This window comes from Marmota flaviventris, chromosome X (assembly GCF_047511675.1).
Source record: "Marmota flaviventris isolate mMarFla1 chromosome X, mMarFla1.hap1, whole genome shotgun sequence".
Taxonomy (NCBI): domain Eukaryota; kingdom Metazoa; phylum Chordata; class Mammalia; order Rodentia; family Sciuridae; genus Marmota; species Marmota flaviventris.
Window position 1 is genome coordinate 129,927,274 of NC_092518.1, and position 18,881 is coordinate 129,946,154.

An 18,881-nucleotide genomic window follows, 5' to 3' on the forward strand; every position below is an offset into this window, starting at 1 on the left:
ACTGGATCCCTTTATAACATTGAATAGCACTGGCCACTACTTCCTGGAAATGCTGTACTCATTAGAACACTATTCTTTTTGTCTGTCAAATATTAGGTGCCTAGGGTCCTTTCTCAATTTTATAACTTTTTCCCTGGGCATTCTTCACTACCATGGTTTCAACTACCACCTCTATATTCAAGAACTCCCTCTCTCCCCACCACCTTATATCTGTAGTTCATAGCTTTCCTCAGCTCCTAATACATGTAATAGTCAATTCATCTGAAATATGTAACTGGACACTTTCACAGGCATCTCAAATGCAACAAGTCCAAAGTAAATTTCTCATCTCCCTCTTGTCTCAACGCATAGAAATCATCTCCTTCCTTGTGTTTATTGTTTCAGTGAATGACTATGTCATCCTTACTATCACCAAAGCCACGATGACAGGTGGTATCCAAATAGTCACCATATCCTGCCAATTTCCCTTTGATTAACATGTCTCAAGTAAGAAGTGGCATCACATCTCCAAAAGAGATGAGAGAAATCATGCTCCCCATGAACTGTGTATGCCTTTTGCCTTCCCATCATTCAAGTCTGATTTCAACTATTAATGCCTGAGAAAGGCCTTCCCTGTCCATCTTATATAAATTAGCTAGTATCCCTCCACTACTACCCCACACTGTATCCCCTTACTCTATTTTATTTTCCACAAGCCATCATAATTATCTAAAATGATGTTTATTTGTTGACGTGTTTATCTTCTGTCTCTGCAGATTGCATTTCCAATTTCATGGTGGCAGAAGCTAAGTCTCCTCTATTCACCACTGTTTCACCAGAGCCCATTAACTTATTCATAAGTGGCTTCTGGATGAATGAGTAAACACCCCAAATGACATAGACCTGGCATATCTATCAAGGGAGAGGCAAAGGCAAAAGGATTCCATGTTATCACAGATTTAGTAAGTATGGCAATGCAGGAATCTCAGAGAACAATGGAAAAAAATACCAAACAGGAAACCTATAATTCTAGACTCCTCATTCCCCCTCCATCAAATACACTTATCATGAATCCAGGGAGATCTTGTCCAATACTGACAGAAGCATCCCTTAAAAAGCATTTGCTGCTACAATATTGAGGAGGATATTACTCACTATGGCCCATCTTGTCCTCTTTATGAGGACACCCAGCAGCAATTCCTTTCTCATATTATTGAAAATAGTTTGCTTCTGTGAGCAACTGGTTGGTTTTTATCTTTGGAATCCTGGGGTTCATATAATGCAATTTTTCTCCTACAACTGGATGCTAAAAAATCCCAAACTAAATTGCAAGTTCAGGACCCTACAGCATGAATTGCACGTACAAACCTATCCCAGGCTCCATCTCTTTATGCTATTTTAAAATTTTCTCTTAGTACTGACATCTCAATCTTTAAAAAATTGCAGTTGTTTTAAATTTTTTTCCTAATTCCATTTTGAGCAATGAGAAATATGAAAATATAATAAAATAATCTCCAACACTTATTACACAGTACACTCTGCCCAGCTGTGGTTGGGATAGGAATCTCTTGAAAATGTAGCAAGTAGATGAATTAGGAGCTTCCAATTAGTTGGTCTGTATCTATCATTGTAGTTTGAAACCTTTATTACTCACCAAGACTGTTTTTGAGAGCTCATTCCCTTTATTTTCTGTGAAGAGAAATACAACTGTGACAACATCTGAGGGGCATTCTTAGCTTGCTGCCCTGGTCCCCACCTGGCAACCTAACATTGCAACAGTCCCATCTCCCACCCATCCCATCACCAGACAGCAAACCTAGGTTAGGCTTCCATTCTGTAGGCAATGGGGAGATATTGAAGGGTTTTAGGACAATTAGGATAAGAGATGTTACTCTGCAATGTTAGGAGCAAATAGGGAGGAATAGAATGAGAATCAGGATGATTTACTGAAAAGTTATTACAATAAGCCAGGCTAGAATTAACAAGGGCTATATCAGTCGGGGTTCAACCAGGAAAACAGAAGCCACTCTAATTTTTGATAAGAGGATAAATGTATTGCAGGGAACTGGTTACATAGGAGATAGAATTATTGAGGAACCAAATTGCATAAAATGACTCAACCCAGCAGGAAACAAAGAATGGAGAACAAAGAATGGAGCCAGGTTTTCCAGAGTCCTGATGTAAGGTAACATGGTGGAAGTGGAATCATGTAGGTTCTGTTGGTGGGAGATGAAGTTAGAGAGTTCAAGGCAGAGAAAAGAACAAAATACATATTTTGGTTTCCCCTTCCTCTCACATTACAAACTCCATCCAGGAAGTACAAGTACTTAGGCAATGCAGAGGAAGGTTGGGGAATGTCTCCGAAGGTAAAGGGCCTCTAGCAAGGTGGTCATAGTGGAGAGGATGGAGTCAACGGTTATTTCAAAGTAAAATTGACAGGAGTCATGAGTCTTTTTTCTAATGATGAGAACTATTTTATTAATCATGGTGTGGTCTTATAGGAGTGTAGAAGATGAGGCTATGTGGGCCTTGTTGAAGTGGAGATTCCTATCAAGGTGGAGGAACCTGAGAGACAAGCTCAGCTTTGAAGTTCAGAGGTCAAAATACAGAAGTGGAATGGATGACATGAGCCAGGGAGCATATGATGACAGAGATGGGAGTTGCGGGGCGGGGGGGGGGGGGGGTCTGAGGCACAGTCCAGAGGAGCACTCACATTTAATGGTTGGTCAGAGAAAATGGAGAGGAATCAGGCAGTGATGGAAAAATAGTCACTAGAAAGGGATGTGTGAGAACAAAAGGAGAAGGTGTTACATGGAAGAGGACTGTAGGTCTTCTATGCAGTGACTTTGGACAAACCTAGCCCTCTATTCTCCAGCATTCTTTTTCTTCCTACCATTGGCTTCTGCTTGTCTGAACACTGGCACTGTGGAGCATCCAAAAGCCTTCAGTTTGAGATTCTATAAGCTCTGATGCCTCCATTGGCAGTGCCGAACAACAGAAACTGAGCACCTCCCCCTCCGCTTTGCCAACTAGTGTGCTGGAATGTTGGTGCCACCAATATAGCACAGAAGTAGTCACAGCCTTCTGAGATCCTATCTGCTGAACCAAGTAAAGTATCTGCATGTAGATTAGTTACTCTTACACAGATGCATGTCCTGGGGGACTGAGTATGAAAATACAGATGTATGAGGCCTTAGAGAGAGCTGTGTGGCAGGTTTCACCTAGGAAGTGAAACTCAGCTAATTATTTTTTAAAAAACGAGTCTTTGAGAGGAGAATAGATGTGCAACCAGAGCCCCAGGGGCATGGAGGACAGGAAGAAGTAGGGCCAGAACTGGAGCTGGAGAAATGGATTCAACCCAGGGCCAGTGGGAGGCCAGGAGGCAGAAGGGGGAAGCTAGGGCTGAGAATGAGATTCTGAAGGAAGGCAAGAGGTAATCTGGCCTCATTTCCATGCATTATGATTCTGACACCACACCACTGGCCTGATTTGTGATTCCTCTAGAGCTGTAAACCAATCCTAAGTCCTTACTACCCTATCTGGAGCAGGCCCTTAAATACTACCAACATATTTCCCTGTACAATCTACTTTATAACACTTTCCAGGCCTGACAAAATCTAAGCTGGTCATTTATTTATGTATTCCGAATTTCTTCTCTCAACACATGTAAGCTCCTGTGTTTATCTATACTTCTAGTGCCCAGGACAATCTGGTACAAAATTTGTGCTCAGTAAACATTACTTGGCAAACCTGAATTTGCATTGTGATCTATACTGCAAAGCTGCGCAAACCAAGGTGCAGAAAAATGAAGTGGCTGTGCCAAGGTTACATAGCAAGGAGGCAGCCATGCTGGAGAATCAGGAGTTCTGATTCTCATCTTGACTTATGGACTATTGCACAATTGCCTCCTTACTCCCAGGCCACCTAGAGGGTAGGCCAGAGGAGAAAGAGGCTCCTGTGCAGTGGTAGGAGACAGGACTCTGAAATCCAAGATCTAAGCTCCAATCCTGCCTTTACTCCATAGTGGCTGTGTGACTTCCAGCAAGTTCTTTCATTTTCTGACTCTATTTCTGAGTGTTGCAAGCCGGACCTCTCAAGGCTAGTGGGAAAACACACGGAGTCCACAGAAGCATCCTGAGAGAAGCAAACCCTTTCCAGCCTGTAGCCTTTGGTGCAGAGGGATTTTTGCAAGATCAAGACGGGTCCTGGATCTCCTAGAACATTCTCCTCTCAGTATTTTATAGGTCTGTGAGTACTCAAGAGCCTGTCTGGCTGCTGAACTGTGGCAATTCGTGGAGCTGACCTGGAGCAGTGGGGAGAGGCTGACATGACAATTAACACAAGCTATCCAGATGGAGGAAAAATGAAGAGGGTGACATCCTCTTAGAGGCACCCATGGGCAGGTGAAACCATAGGGGAATAGTGGTGCTTTGAGAAGACTTTCGATGTAGGAGGCATTAGCAACTCAGCTTTGCCATTGATGGATTTGTTGGTGATCTTGGACAAGACCCAATTGTCCCTGGTTCCCAGTTTCCAACTTCATACAACAAGGACCTTAAAGGCACCCACCAGCCTGCCTCCTTGCCATTCATAGCTATTTGTTGATTTACACAGTGCTTTTTTTAAAAAAGGATATAGGGAAATCCACAGCTTCTCAGGTGAAGGGCTTTGGCTGGCCTAGCTGGGTCACTAGTCTAGCTGTGGAAAAGGCCCCATAGAGGAGCAGCAAGAGCACAGGCATTAGCAATTACATTGTGTCCTTTTGGGGAGACACTGTCTCCACACATACTACACCCCTCCCATCTCATCCGCCTTTACACATGAGCAAAATCTCCTCGTCTTTGCCCTCCTTCCTGGTAAACCTGTGTGGAGGAAATGACTCTTCAGTGCTCAGCGCCCATCTGTCCTCATGCTCCACGTCTGGTTCTGTGGCCCTGTTGGAAGACCCACAGCCCCAAAGGACCCACCTCCCTCTTCCCACACACCAACCTCCCCTTGCTCCTCTGTCCCCCACCGTCAGAGGACACACAGACACACACACACACACACACACGGCAGAGAAGCTGATTTTATTTTCACAATCTCTGTGGCCAGACCTGTGGAGGCTTCAGGGAAGGTTCTGAGGTCTCAGGCCTCGCTGGTGTTACAGGTCCTCACTGCAGCGACCTCAGCAGCTACTTTCCAGGCTCTGGTCGTCCCCCTCAGGCTCGACGGTGGACCTTCTTCCTCAGCGGGAGACGGCGGCTGCCTCGGGTTGCTCCTCTCTTATTGCTGTCAGCTGCGGTGGTCCGAGCTCTGGCAGCTTCTTTGTTCCTACAACGCCCTCGAAGGGGCTTTCTAGACTTTCTTGTCATCTTTCGGCCCTGGAAGGACAACAAGGAGATCACAGAGGGGCACTGGTTTGGGGGCAGACGTGGAGGAGGGTGGCAACAGGGGCTTTGTGCAGGGGGGGGTAGGGAGGGCAGTCCAGGGGCAGAAGAGCAGGACTTGGGTGGCTCAGCTCACCTTGCTTTTCTTGTACTTGGTTCGATGATGTATGCACGTCTTCTTTTGGCCCGCTTTGCTGCCAGAGTTGGATTTTGCACAGTGGGGAATGGATGCCATGGGTCTCCTGCCCATGTTTCTGGACCAGCACCTCCAGGTAGTCTGTCCAGGCCGCTGAGCTCCCTCTATTTATGGTCCCCAGGACAACAGGTGGCCACACCCTTGGGCTTTGTTGGCTCAGCAAGTCCCACCCCAGGCCACACCCCTAAGCCTGCCGAGGAGGGGGAAGGGCTGAGACATCACAAAGCATCCCCATCTGTCAGGTCCATAGGGAAGGGGCCCGTGTCCTGGAGGCCAGGAGAGTCAGTCTGGTTGGAGAACGGAAGGATATGCCCAGCCCCCTGGAGAGGTTTCCCAAACTGATGCAGGATGCCTCCTCATGTCCCCACGCTCAATTGTGGTGCATCACAAGGCCCAGAGAGGGCGTTTCCTTCACACCTCTCCACAGACACCCCCTGCAATGGTCCAGTCTCTTTTGTTGGCCACCAGCACCTAGTTCAGGTCTGTCGCACCTGAAAGCACTCTGTGTTTAAGACACACCTTGAAGTCTGGTTACTTCCCTTGGTTTGAGGAGCTCACAGTCGAGATTTTGTCCCTGAATGCAAGGGATGGGATGCTAGAGTTTGCCACAGGCCACAGTGGCTATATGAGACAAGATAGATTTCAGAGGAAGGAAAAGGATTAAAGATAAAGAAGTCATTTCATATTAAAACTATCAATTAAAAAATAATAAAAATTCTTGATTTAATGTCACTAATCACAAAGCTTCAAAGTACATGAGACAAAAAATGTAATAACTACAAGGAGAAATATAACTACGAGTCCACACTCACAGAGATTTGAGTACCCTTCTCTCAGTAAGTGGAAAACCAAGTAGACAGAAAACCAGCAAAGACTCACAAAATTTAAACTACACCATCAATTAAATTGACATAATTGACATTTATGGCCTAATCACAATAACATTAGAATTTACACTCCAATCAGATATTGGATATTTATCAAGATAGATAATATTCTGGATCATAAATCAACTCTCAATAATTTAGAAAGGTGTTAGTGATGCAGAGTTTGTTCTCTGATCACAATGGAACTAAATTTGAAGTAAATATGGGAAAGGTGTCTGAGAAATCCCCAAATATTTGAAAACTAAAAAATACACTCTAAGTAACTTATAGAACAAAGACTAAACTAAAGGAAAGCTAGAATATATTTTAAGCAGAATAAAAATAAAAAACAACAGGATTTGTGTGAAACCACCAAATCTGTACTTATAGGGAAATTTGCATATGCCTATAATTGAAGAGGAAAACTTTAACAATCTTAACTTCTCCTTAAAAACCTAGAAAAAGGGCTGGGGCTGTAGCTCAGTAGTAGAGCCCTTGCCTAGCCTATGTGAGGCACTGGGTTCAATTCTCAGCACCACATATAAATAAGTAAAATAAAGGTCCATTGCAACTACAAAAAAATATGTTGGGGAGAGGAAGATGGGATTTAGCATATTTTGGGGACAGATTCACTTTTGAAAATGAAAGGAATTCTAGAGATGGATGGTGGTGATGGTTTTATATTATGAAAATATTTAATATCATTGAACTGTGCACCTAAAAGTGGTTAGGAGGGTGGCCTTATGTGTATGTCACAACAATTACAAATGAAGACTGTTAAGGAAAAGGATCAGGCAGCCTTTCGGCTTGAAAATGCTTTGTCATGAATCCAGGTGGGGGGCTAGCAGGGAATTGGCAGCTTCCCTTCCTGCTCCACTTAAAATAGAACAAAAATAAACAACAGCTATGACAAAGAAAAAAGAGAACGTGTGAGCTAGTATTTGGGAACAAATGACCCCAACTCCCCTAGAGGGATATTGGAGAAAGATGCTTGCTACGAGTCTCTCAGCTCTCAGGCATTGCAGGCTTCTCTTCCTGGCTCCTTATGTCCTGCATGCTGGGATGAGACTCATGCAGGTATAACGGCTTCTTAGTCAAACACTCAGGGAAACAAAGCCAGAGGAGGCATTGTTCTACAATCCCACAAGAGTCAGAGAGAACAGCTGCTTAGTAATTCTGGGCCTTTGGACAGCACAATCTTCACAGACCACAGAAGCTCAAGGGCATATAGACAGTGTATCTTCTTAGGTTCTATTACTAAAAGCACTGCTTTTGGCCTCTAGTACTGTGAGCCCAAATAACGAGGTAAATCATGCATTTCTAGGGAGGTTCTATTTGAGGTTTCATGATTTTAACTGTTATCTAGCATTGATGTCACATTCTGCAGTTATCTAATGAGAAAAACACTGAACACTAGCCACTGTATTTGGCAACAAAGAGTGGAGATGGAGATTACATTAATTAATTAACTCATTGATTCATTTATCCAAATAAAATGTATTGATGATCTACTACGTAACAGTCACTGCTCAGGAAACTGGAAAATAAACAAAAATAAGAATAGGAAAGAGGTAGTTTTCAAAAAAAGGAGAAAAATGCAGGGCCAGAAATCTTAAATTCCTAAAAGAGCCTTTGGCAACCATGAGTCCTATCAAGGAGTCAATGTCATCTAATATTCCTCCATTCCCACAGGTGAGTTTGGCCAGAGAGCAAGCCTCTGGGAGAAAGTGTGCACGGGCCCTAGTCCTCAGCCATTGTGTTGGAATGAGGGTAGGTGTTCTCTTGCCCTTCCTGCTGGTGGGAGCAGGGGTAGAATTTGAGACAGTTTCAGGGGTTAGGTTCAACAATCTGATCTTTCCATCACAGATACCTACAGTAAGCACAGTGGTATCCAGGGGCCCTCTGTGAACAAAGCCAGTACATCCCAGCTCTGCTCTATTGTCTTCTAGGTTCCAGATAGTGCCCCTTTGTTTCCATTTATTATATTGTGATTTAGTTCTCACATCTTATTTTGTGCTTTCTATTTCTCCTTTCCTGACATCTATTAGATCAAACAAAAATTTTTAAAAACGTACTTATTTTCTCCATAGCACATTTGAAAGTTAGACTTTCTATTTCTGTATTAGTTTAACTATTAGTAGTCAACTTTCATAATTGACTAAATAAAATCCAAGATTAATCTCTATCTCTATACTTCTTTCAATGATGTTTGTTCATTTCTGGAAGTTCTATTTGTTATCTTGTCCAAGTATGCTCATTCATTGTTTATAGGATTTTATCTTTTAAATCCATTGTTTTATTTCTTTAAATATGTTTATAACATTCATTTTATTGTGAATCCTATATTTTTTTTTTCTTTTTGCCACTCTTCCCTGACTTCTTTTTATTTGCTCTTTTGAGATGCATGTGTTATCATTCTTAATATGAAGGTTTGACTGCTGGCAGGGGCAGCCATGAGGGGTTGCCCAACTCTCGCTTTTTGGACACAGAAATGAACAGTGAGGGGCAGGAATAGCAAAAGAACAACACACCTTGGATTCCAGTCTAAGTGTAGATGAGAGACTTATAAACTTGCGTGTGCCACACTCTGGACATCTCAGAGGTCTCTTGGTGAAGAGTTGATATCACTGATAGGCTTTTGTTACCAGTTGCAGACAACTTAAGAGTATGACCTCAATGAAGCATACCCCCATGGTCAGATTCTACATGTCCTGAAATATTTACCAAGATGTATAAGTTGAAACCCAGAAATTTTGTTGGGCCTAAACCCATTGACCTCCGCTAACACAATCCAAACAGGCCCAGAAATGGGCAGTGGCCTGATCAGAATCATAAACTTCAGGACCATAATCCAGTTTTTTTAAATACTTTCTATATCCATGTTGTTTTCACTATAACATGTTGTTCTAAATTTAATGCCTTATATCCCCTACTATGCTGTGCCTCCTCCCAAATGTTATATCTCCGTTATTGGCATCAGTTTGGTCAACTAACAAATATTTATTGACAACCTTTGCTTCAGAGGCACTATTCTAGATACTAGGACACAGCAAGTGAACAAGACAAAGCCCCTGTCCTCAAGTACCTAACGTTCTGATGTGTGTGCATGAAAGGGGTGGAAGGAGTGTCAGTAGTGGGAAACAAGTGACATGAACAAACAAGTGCATGGCTAAAAACATTGTGTTGTAATTGTAGTTTAAATGGATGACCTGTATGAGATGTGAATTATATCTTAATATAGTAATTTAATGCCTATGGATCTTTCATTCCTTTCCTTTTCTCTTTTTCTTTGTCAAAGCTGTTGTTTATTTTCCTTCTATTTTAAGTGGGCTATTTGTCTCCTTGTTAATTTGTAGGCATTCCTCCTATTCAGTGTTTCATATACCCAAACTTTGCTTAGCATATTTAAATTTTGTGTGAAAGGTACATGCTAACAGACAACTGCAAATACATCCAGTTTAGCAATGATTATGAAAATAATATCCATCTATCTACCATACCAACAATATACATGCCCCCCCCACTGTGTGAATTATTTATTTATTTATTTGGAGAGAGAGAGAGAGAGAGAGAGAGAGAGAGAGAGAGAGAATCTTTTTTGTAGATGGACACAACACACTGCCTTTATTTTTATGTGGTGCTGAGGGTCCACCCACCTGTGCTAGGTGAGCACTCTACCACTGAGCCACAATCCCAAGTCCCCCACTGTGTGAATTATAATCAACTTCCTCCACAATAAAGGAGGATTTTGTAGTAAACATTTTAATATTTCCTTCAGTTTTAACATCTTCAAAAACTTTATTTTTTGTTTTCCTTCAATTTTAACATCCTCAAACCCATTTATTAATAATATTGTTGATTTTACTTGAGTTCTAATTTTTTATTCAGGCTTTATTTTTGGAAATAACTTAGATTTTGAATGTACACATATATGAGTTTTAACAAATGCATATGCTTTCATCCATCACCAAAATAAGGAAAAATGTCTGCTCTCAGCTCCCACAAGTTTTAGTCTATTTTGTACTGGAAGCTCTAGTCACTTCAAAAAGGCAAATTAAAACCATAATGAGACATCACTATACTCCTAACACCTAAAATAATCGTGACACCAAATGATGGAAAGATGTGGAGAAACTGCATCATGAACATTTTGCTGGTGGGAATATAAAATGGTACAGTGACTCTCAAAAAGAGTTTGGTAGTTCCTAATAAAACTAAACATGCAATTAATATATGAACTTGAAATGACATTGCTGGATATTTATCACAGAGAAATAAAAACTTAAGCAATTTTGTCTTTAGTGCTTTTAAGGCCTTCTGTTGATTTAAATGTTAATCATATCTACAAAATTTGAAAACTCACATCTAGATGAGTGAGCAAACATCTAGATACCAAAGCCTCACACAAAAGGACACATAAAATTAACCATTCCAGGGTGAGATGCAACAAACACCAATGAGAGGTAGGTATTCTGACAGAAATTACATTGTGTCCTTTTGGGGAGACACTGTCTCCACACATACTACACCCCTCCCATCTCATCCGCCTTTACACATGAGCAAAATCTCCTCGTCTTTGCCCTCCTTCCTGGTAAACCTGTGTGGAGGAAATGACTCTTCAGTGCTCAGCGCCCATCTGTCCTCATGCTCCACGTCTGGTTCTGTGGCCCTGTTGGAAGACCCACAGCCCCAAAGGACCCACCTCCCTCTTCCCACACACCAACCTCCCCTTGCTCCTCTGTCCCCCACCGTCAGAGGACACACAGACACACACACACACACACACGCCAGAGAAGCTGATTTTATTTTCACAATCTCTGTGGCCAGACCTGTGGAGGCTTCAGGGAAGGTTCTGAGGTCTCAGGCCTCGCTGGTGTTACAGGTCCTCACTGCAGCGACCTCAGCAGCTACTTTCCAGGCTCTGGTCGTCCCCCTCAGGCTCGACGGTGGACCTTCTTCCTCAGCGGGAGACGGCGGCTGCCTCGGGTTGCTCCTCTCTTATTGCTGTCAGCTGCGGTGGTCCGAGCTCTGGCAGCTTCTTTGTTCCTACAACGCCCTCGAAGGGGCTTTCTAGACTTTCTTGTCATCTTTCGGCCCTGGAAGGACAACAAGGAGATCACAGAGGGGCACTGGTTTGGGGGCAGACGTGGAGGAGGGTGGCAACAGGGGCTTTGTGCAGGGGGAGGTAGGGAGGGCAGTCCAGGGGCAGAAGAGCAGGACTTGGGTGGCTCAGCTCACCTTGCTTTTCTTGTACTTGGTTCGATGATGTATGCACGTCTTCTTTTGGCCCGCTTTGCTGCCAGAGTTGGATTTTGCACAGTGGGGAATGGATGCCATGGGTCTCCTGCCCATGTTTCTGGACCAGCACCTCCAGGTAGTCTGTCCAGGCCGCTGAGCTCCCTCTATTTATGGTCCCCAGGACAACAGGTGGCCACACCCTTGGGCTTTGTTGGCTCAGCAAGTCCCACCCCAGGCCACACCCCTAAGCCTGCCGAGGAGGGGGAAGGGCTGAGACATCACAAAGCATCCCCATCTGTCAGGTCCATAGGGAAGGGGCCCGTGACCTGAAGGCCAGGAGAGTCAGTCTGGTTGGAGAATGGAAGGCTATGCCCAGCCCCCTGGAGAGGTTTCCCAAACTGATGCAGGATGCCTCCTCATGTCCCCACGCTCAATTGTGGTGCATCACAAGGCCCAGAGAGGGCGTTTCCTTCACACCTCTCCACAGACACCCCCTGCAATGGTCCAGTCTCTTTTGTTGGCCACCAGCACCTAGTTCAGGTCTGTCGCACCTGAAAGCACTCTGTGTTTAAGATTATATGGAGACATGGATCTTTCCACTTCCCTCCTAAACATTTCTCTACAACCTTGAAGACCACTTAGTTCTTGCAGGGTACTTTTCCATCCCACTTCTTTTTCCTAATGTCCACTGAGGTTTCCTAGGTTTTTAATTTTCATTCAGAAATCACTACCTTCAGTCTGGGAGACTTTAATGAACCACTAGACTTGCTTCACTGGGTATCCCAATCTTGTTTATAATCTAAGGGGCCTTGATTACCTTAGTAAGTGTAATAAGCCAATGTAGGATTTAACAGTAAAGGAGAGACAAGGCCAATATTCATAACAATGCCAGAAGTTATGCAGGATGTTTGCATGTACGAAGCCACAACCTAAGACTGATGAATTCACAAAGCAGGGCAGGGTTTGCTGGGATTGCTCAGCATTGTACTTGAGGCTTTTTAAAAGGCCTGTAGTTTGGAAAAGGAAAAGAAAAGTCTATAGAGAAAATTCTATTAATTAAGAAAACACTCAGAACTAATTATTGAGTGTAGCAACACCATTGCATACAAGATCATTATATTTGGATACTAGCAATGAGCAACTGGAAATTAAAACAGTATAATTTAAAATAGTAGTAGAAAATATTAATTAAAAGGGATAAACTGACAAAAGATGTAGGAGATGAGTACATTGAGAACTATAAAACATTCCAAGGATAAATTAATGAAGATATAAATAAATGGAAATATAAATCTGTTTATTACTCACAATACTGAATATTGTTGCAATGTCAATTCTTCTCAAATGCATTGATCAATTCAATGTGGTACAATTCAGAATTCCATAAATATTTATATAGAAATCAGGAGGCTGATTCTAACTTTCATAAAAATATGCAAGCAATCCATAAAAATAGAACAAAATATCCTACATCATTTCAACCATTATAAACTAATGATAATCAAAATAGTAATTGGAGAAATACTTCAGTAGAACAAAATAAATTTCTTCCAGGAGTAGATTCACATTTATATGCATATATAGACAACTAATTATTGGTAAAGATGTAAATGAAGATTGGAAAGAAAGAATTGTCTGAAACAACTAGATCTGGAAAAATGAACTATCCTTATGCAAAAAGTAAACTTTGATCCATACTGTGTCTATCTTCATTTACATCTGTATCTGTCAGTATAGCTACAGATATCTTCCTCTTTCTCACCACAGAAAGAGAGAAACAGAAAAGGAGACGTAAAATAAATCAGCTCATGTCTAACACATCTGAACTCTGAATAGGCCAGCAGGTCAGAAACTCACATAGGCATAGGCATTCATTTTTTTTTTTTTTTTTAGATAGAGAGAGAGAGAGAGAGAGAGAGAGAATTTTTTAATATTTATTTTTTTAGTTTTCGGTGGACACAATAACTTTATTTTATTTTTATGTGGTGCTGAGGATCTAACCCAGCACCCTGCGCATGCCAGGCAAGTGCGCTACCGCTTGAGCCACATCCCCAGCCCCCATTCTTTTTATTTTAATATTTTATTTCATTCCCATGTATAAATTGTAAATAATAATGGTGTTTAGTGTAATATTTCAACACTTGCATACAGCATGCACTAATTAAATCTAGCCTCTACCTTTCCCAATCTCTAGTAATCACTAGTTTACATTCAGTTTGACTGTTTTGGCTTCTACATGTGAGGGCCAATGTGGTACTTGCATTTCCGTGTGTGATTTATTTCCCTTAACATGATGCTCTCCAGTACATACCTTTTTCTGAAAATTATAGAATTTCATTTTTCTCTATGGATAAATAATATTCCATATGAAACACACTTAGGCACTTAGGTGGATTCCATTTCTTAGCTGCTGTGAACAGTGCTGCAATAAAAAAAGGCATGCAGTCATCTCTTCAGTATGTTGATTTTATTTCTTTTGGAGATATATATATATCCAGAAGTGGGATAGCAGGATCACAGAGTGGGTTTATTTTCAATTTTTTTAAACCTCCATGCTGTTCTCCATAATGGTTGTACTAATATACATTCCCACCAACAGTGTATGAGAGTTATTTTTTTTTCTCTACATCCTCACCAGCATTGGTTATTTATTTGTTTGATAATAGCCATTAAACTGGGGTGAGATTTTTATCTCATTGTAGTTTTGATTTGCATTTTCATAATGGTTAATGATGACGTTGACCAATTTTTTCATATATATTTCTTGGCCACTTGTATTCATTCTTTTGAGAAGTGTCTACTCACACAGCATTTCTATGTTACATAATTGTGGCAAAATTCTCTCCTCTCTAGGAAATGTCAGTTTTTGCTCTTAAGGCCTTCAACTGAATAGGTGAAGCCCACTCACATTATGGACTATAATCTCATCTGATTGCAAATGTTAATCACATCTACAAAATACTTGTTCAACAATATTTACACTAGGGTTTTACCACATGGTCAGAAACTCAACATCAGTACTCATTGGAGAAATGCAAATCAAAATCACAATGAGATACCACTATCTGCCCATTAGAATGGCTAAAATTGAGGAGATTGGCCATACCATGTAACACCTAGTGATAATGTTTACTGACACAACTATTTTTGAAAATAGTTTGGCAATACAAAAATATTAAGCATGCACCTAACAAATAATGTAGTCATACTTCTCCAAATCTTTTTATATAAAAGCTCTCAAAATATAAACTCATCTATGGTGACAGAAGAAGATCAGTGATTTTTGGAGATGAGTGTGCAGGGAAGGCTAGCAGGCAGAAATTACAATGGGCTAGAAGGAAACTTTTAGATGTGAAGAATATATTCACTATTTTGACTATAACTTACAAGTTTTTATTTGAGTGATCTAAATATACAAATGATAGAGACCATGTCATTGTGTTGTCAGCAGAGGAGGCATATAACTAACTCCCAAGTTGCAATGAGCACCTCTAGCACCCAGATGGAGATTTCTAGAACCATTTATAGAAGGAAGCAGACCTCTTGAAGAAATGGCTGATGTTAGAACCAGGGAAGGGCATATAACATAAGCCTGAAGTACCATGTAGCCCTAGAAATTATGGGATGAAGAATATGTTAAAAGACACCAGTGTTTCATTCATCAAACTCCAGAGTCTTGGAAAGCTGGAATGAACACAACATTTTTTTTTTCTTTTTCAACAACAACAAAATAAAAAAATGAATTGCAAGGAGAAAGAAAACTTGAGAGGTAATACACAAATTTTAAAAAGCTTAAGAGGCATAACAAAGAATTACTCTATATGGACCATATTTAGATACTCATTCAAGGACACAACTTTCTTCTTAAAAGTGTATCAAAAAGTGTGTAAAACAATTGTACACTGATGGTTATTTATTTAATTTAAAAACACAAGTATTTTGTTTTACGCTTTTTTTATTAAACTGTTCTTATCTGCAGGTGTGGTGGCACATGCCTGTAATCCCAGCAGTTTGGGAGGCTGTGGTAGGAGGATCTTGAGTTCAAAGCCAGCCTCAGCAACTTAGCGAGGTACTGAGCAACTCAGCAAGACCTTGTCTAAAAGTAAAATAAAATTTTAAAAAAATGGCTGAGGATGTGGCTCAGTTGTTAAGCAGCCCTGAGTTCAATCCCTGGTACCAAAGGAGAAAAAGAATTCTTATGTTTAGGAAGTGCATATTGAATTGTTTAGAGAGGACATACTATGATGTTTTGGAGTTGCTCCACATTATTCCAGTACCTGAGAAGCAGGTAGGTGGGGAATCTAACTGGAGACAAATCTTCCATGTATTTAAGCTCAGGTATACTGGGCTCATTATATTATTCTTTCTACTATATGTTTGACGCTTTCTGTAATGAAAGGTTTGCATTATAAATAATGCCCTTCCAGTAACTCTGACTACTTTTTAGAAATAAAATAAACAAATGATCAAATTGGCCTAAAAGGAAAATGAAATTCTAATTAAACTCTATAAACTGAAACTTTTCAAAGCTCAAGCCACCCTCAGATATTCCAGGACCAGGCAGTTTGGGAGGCCAGTTCCACTTAATGGTTAGAGAAAACTAATTACTGCCTGATTGTTGACTCTTTCATAGCATATCAAAAGTTGCCAGTAGTTCAACTCATTGTCTCAGGCCAGCTTTCCTGGATTCAAAAACCAGACAAGAACCCCCTCCCCATGATAAGAACCCTTGAGGTAAGCTCGCTTATACAGCATCAAATATCCTACATAAATTAGCAGCATATCAGATAAAGTAATGAATTAAATGAATAAATAGGCATCATTCAAGGCAAGAAAATATGATGTAAACATTAGGGAAAAAAACCTTTCCATTTTAGTTCCTTACATACAAAATTGATGAGAGAAAACATTTCATAATGTCAATGGTTGAGAATATGCTTTTGAAAGAAATTCACCATAAGCTCATAGTAAAAACATTTATTCAACTAATATTAAAAGGAAGCTTCCACTTGCTAAAATCACTTACATGCTTAAATGTAAAATGTTAGAAGAATTATCATTAAAGTCAGGAAGAAGGGGTAGATGTATGCTACTGCCTCTGTGTTTCAAAACAGGGCTAAGGCACAAAGCCAGAGCTGTGATCATCAGAACAAATAAAGGTATGAATATTGGGGGAAAATAAGGCAGAGTAACAACATCATTATCTATCTTGAAAATTCAAAGGAACATTCATGTGGAGTATTCAAGTGAATGAGACATCAGACCAGGTGTACAGCTGATTACAATGGCAAAATTAAAATCATTGCCACACAAAAGCACTATGTAGAACAGCTAATAGACAATATGCCATTTACAATGGCAACAAAGTCCAAAAATTACCTAAAAAAAGATCCTAACAAAATGTATAAGGCCTTTATAAAGACAACTATAAATGTGTAGTGACAGTGTCAGGAAAAAAGTGTCTGGTCTCACCAAAATAGAAGAATAAACAGTAAAAGGATGGAATCCAGGGGAAAGGAGGAGGGAAGGCACTAGGGAATGAAATTGACAAATTATGCTAGATGAATATATGAATATATCACAATTAATTCTACTTTGTGCATCATTATAATATACTCATTTAAAAACAAATAGAAGGAAGACTGAAGAAGAAGGGAATGTTGGAGGGGATGGAAGGGAAAGAGGAAGTACTGGGGAATGAAGTGGAGAAAATTATGCTACATGCATGTAGGAATATGTCAGAAAGAACCCTGCTCTTATGTATAATTATAATGCACTAATAAAAACATAACCAAAAAGGAGTCTGAAATAAATAGAGCAACATGCCATAGTCATTGAGGGGAACAGAATAATGTAAAAGTCCTGAATTTCCTTAAATTCCTTACATTTTTGTGCCTTACCTGTAGTTGCCAAAATGAGAGTCAATTATGGGCTACTGCCTTGTTTTTCCAAAATCAACCCTGAAAAACGGTGTGTGTATGTGAGAGTGAGCACTCATAGGGATGGAGATAGATAGATAGAAAGATTTTTTTAAGGTTAGCTTCTTTTTAAAATATTTTTATTAGTTATTAGTGGACCTTTATTTATTTGTTTATATGTGGTGCTGAGAATCAAGCCCAGTGATTCACACATCTCAGGCAAGCATTCTACCACCGAGCCCCAGCCCCAGCCCAGATAGATAGATATTGATAAAACATTTAAGAAATAAACATGTGAAAGCCCTGGAGGAGACTGAAGAATGTGTGTGTTTGGAGATGGGCTTGCAGCAGGGAGGTTGCTGAGGGCCTGTGACCTGCATAGGTGGCATATGACAGGATGAGGGGGAGAACAGTTTCCAAGCTGCTGCTGCAAGTTCCCTGCACAATCTGAGGCAGTACATCACACCACAGGTGCCAGGAACCCAGGGACAGCAGGAGAATGGAGACTGGCCAGGCACAGTGAAACATGCCTGCAATCCCAGCGGTTTGGGAGGCTAAGGCAGGAGAACCATGAGTCCAAAGCCAGCTTCAGCAATTTAGTGAGGCCCGAAGTAACTTAGTGAGGCCCTGTTTCAAAATATAAAAAAATGGCTGGGTATGTTGCTCAGTGTGGTTAAATGCCCCTGGGTTCAATCCCTTGCACGCGCCCTGGAATTCTGTCCCCCATACCCCCATGCCATACAGTCCAGAGGACTTCCCAGGATAGTTTGGACATCCTCCCTCTGTGGTAGGGCCTCCTCAGTCCACCCTCAGCTGTCACTTTGACCCTAATAGAACCTGGTCCCTATGCACTCCCTGCTCATCTCAGGCCAAAGTAATAATTAGTTAATTCCCACGGTGCCCTGCAGGGGACCAGAAAATCCTTCCCTACAGGCACTCAGGATGCAGAGCTGACAAAAGATGTCACCTGGGATTTGAGTGACACTGGATGATGAGGTCTCCTTAGTCCACCCAGAGCTCACCTTGACCCCCAATAGACTACAGGCCCTATGTACTCAGGTGACATGTATTACATGGCTCTGGCAACAGGTGTAACTCCTAGAGGAGGAAAAAGGACACCTTGAAATTCTGCCCTTCCACCCCGGTGCAGGGCTGGCCATAGAGGCAGCCTGGGTCTTTTAGGGACCCTATTCCTGGGGTGGGGCCTCCTCAGTCTACTCCAACTCTCACCTAGACCTCCAAGAGACTCCAGGCCTTGTTCTCTCAGGTGACCTGCATTGTGTGGCTCTGGCATCAGGTTTAACTCTAGTTGAGG

General features: G+C 41.3%; 1 long non-coding RNA gene across 1 annotated transcript; it reads right to left on the minus strand.

Moving 5' to 3' along the window:
• Nucleotides 1-11,195: 11,195 nt before the first annotated feature.
• Nucleotides 11,196-12,025, minus strand: LOC139703211 (uncharacterized). The gene is made up of 2 exons (XR_011705588.1): nt 11,649-12,025; nt 11,196-11,506 (listed from the first exon to the last, which is right to left on the minus strand). It is a non-coding gene; the product is annotated as an uncharacterized lncRNA (long non-coding RNA).
• Nucleotides 12,026-18,881: the final 6,856 nt, after the last annotated feature.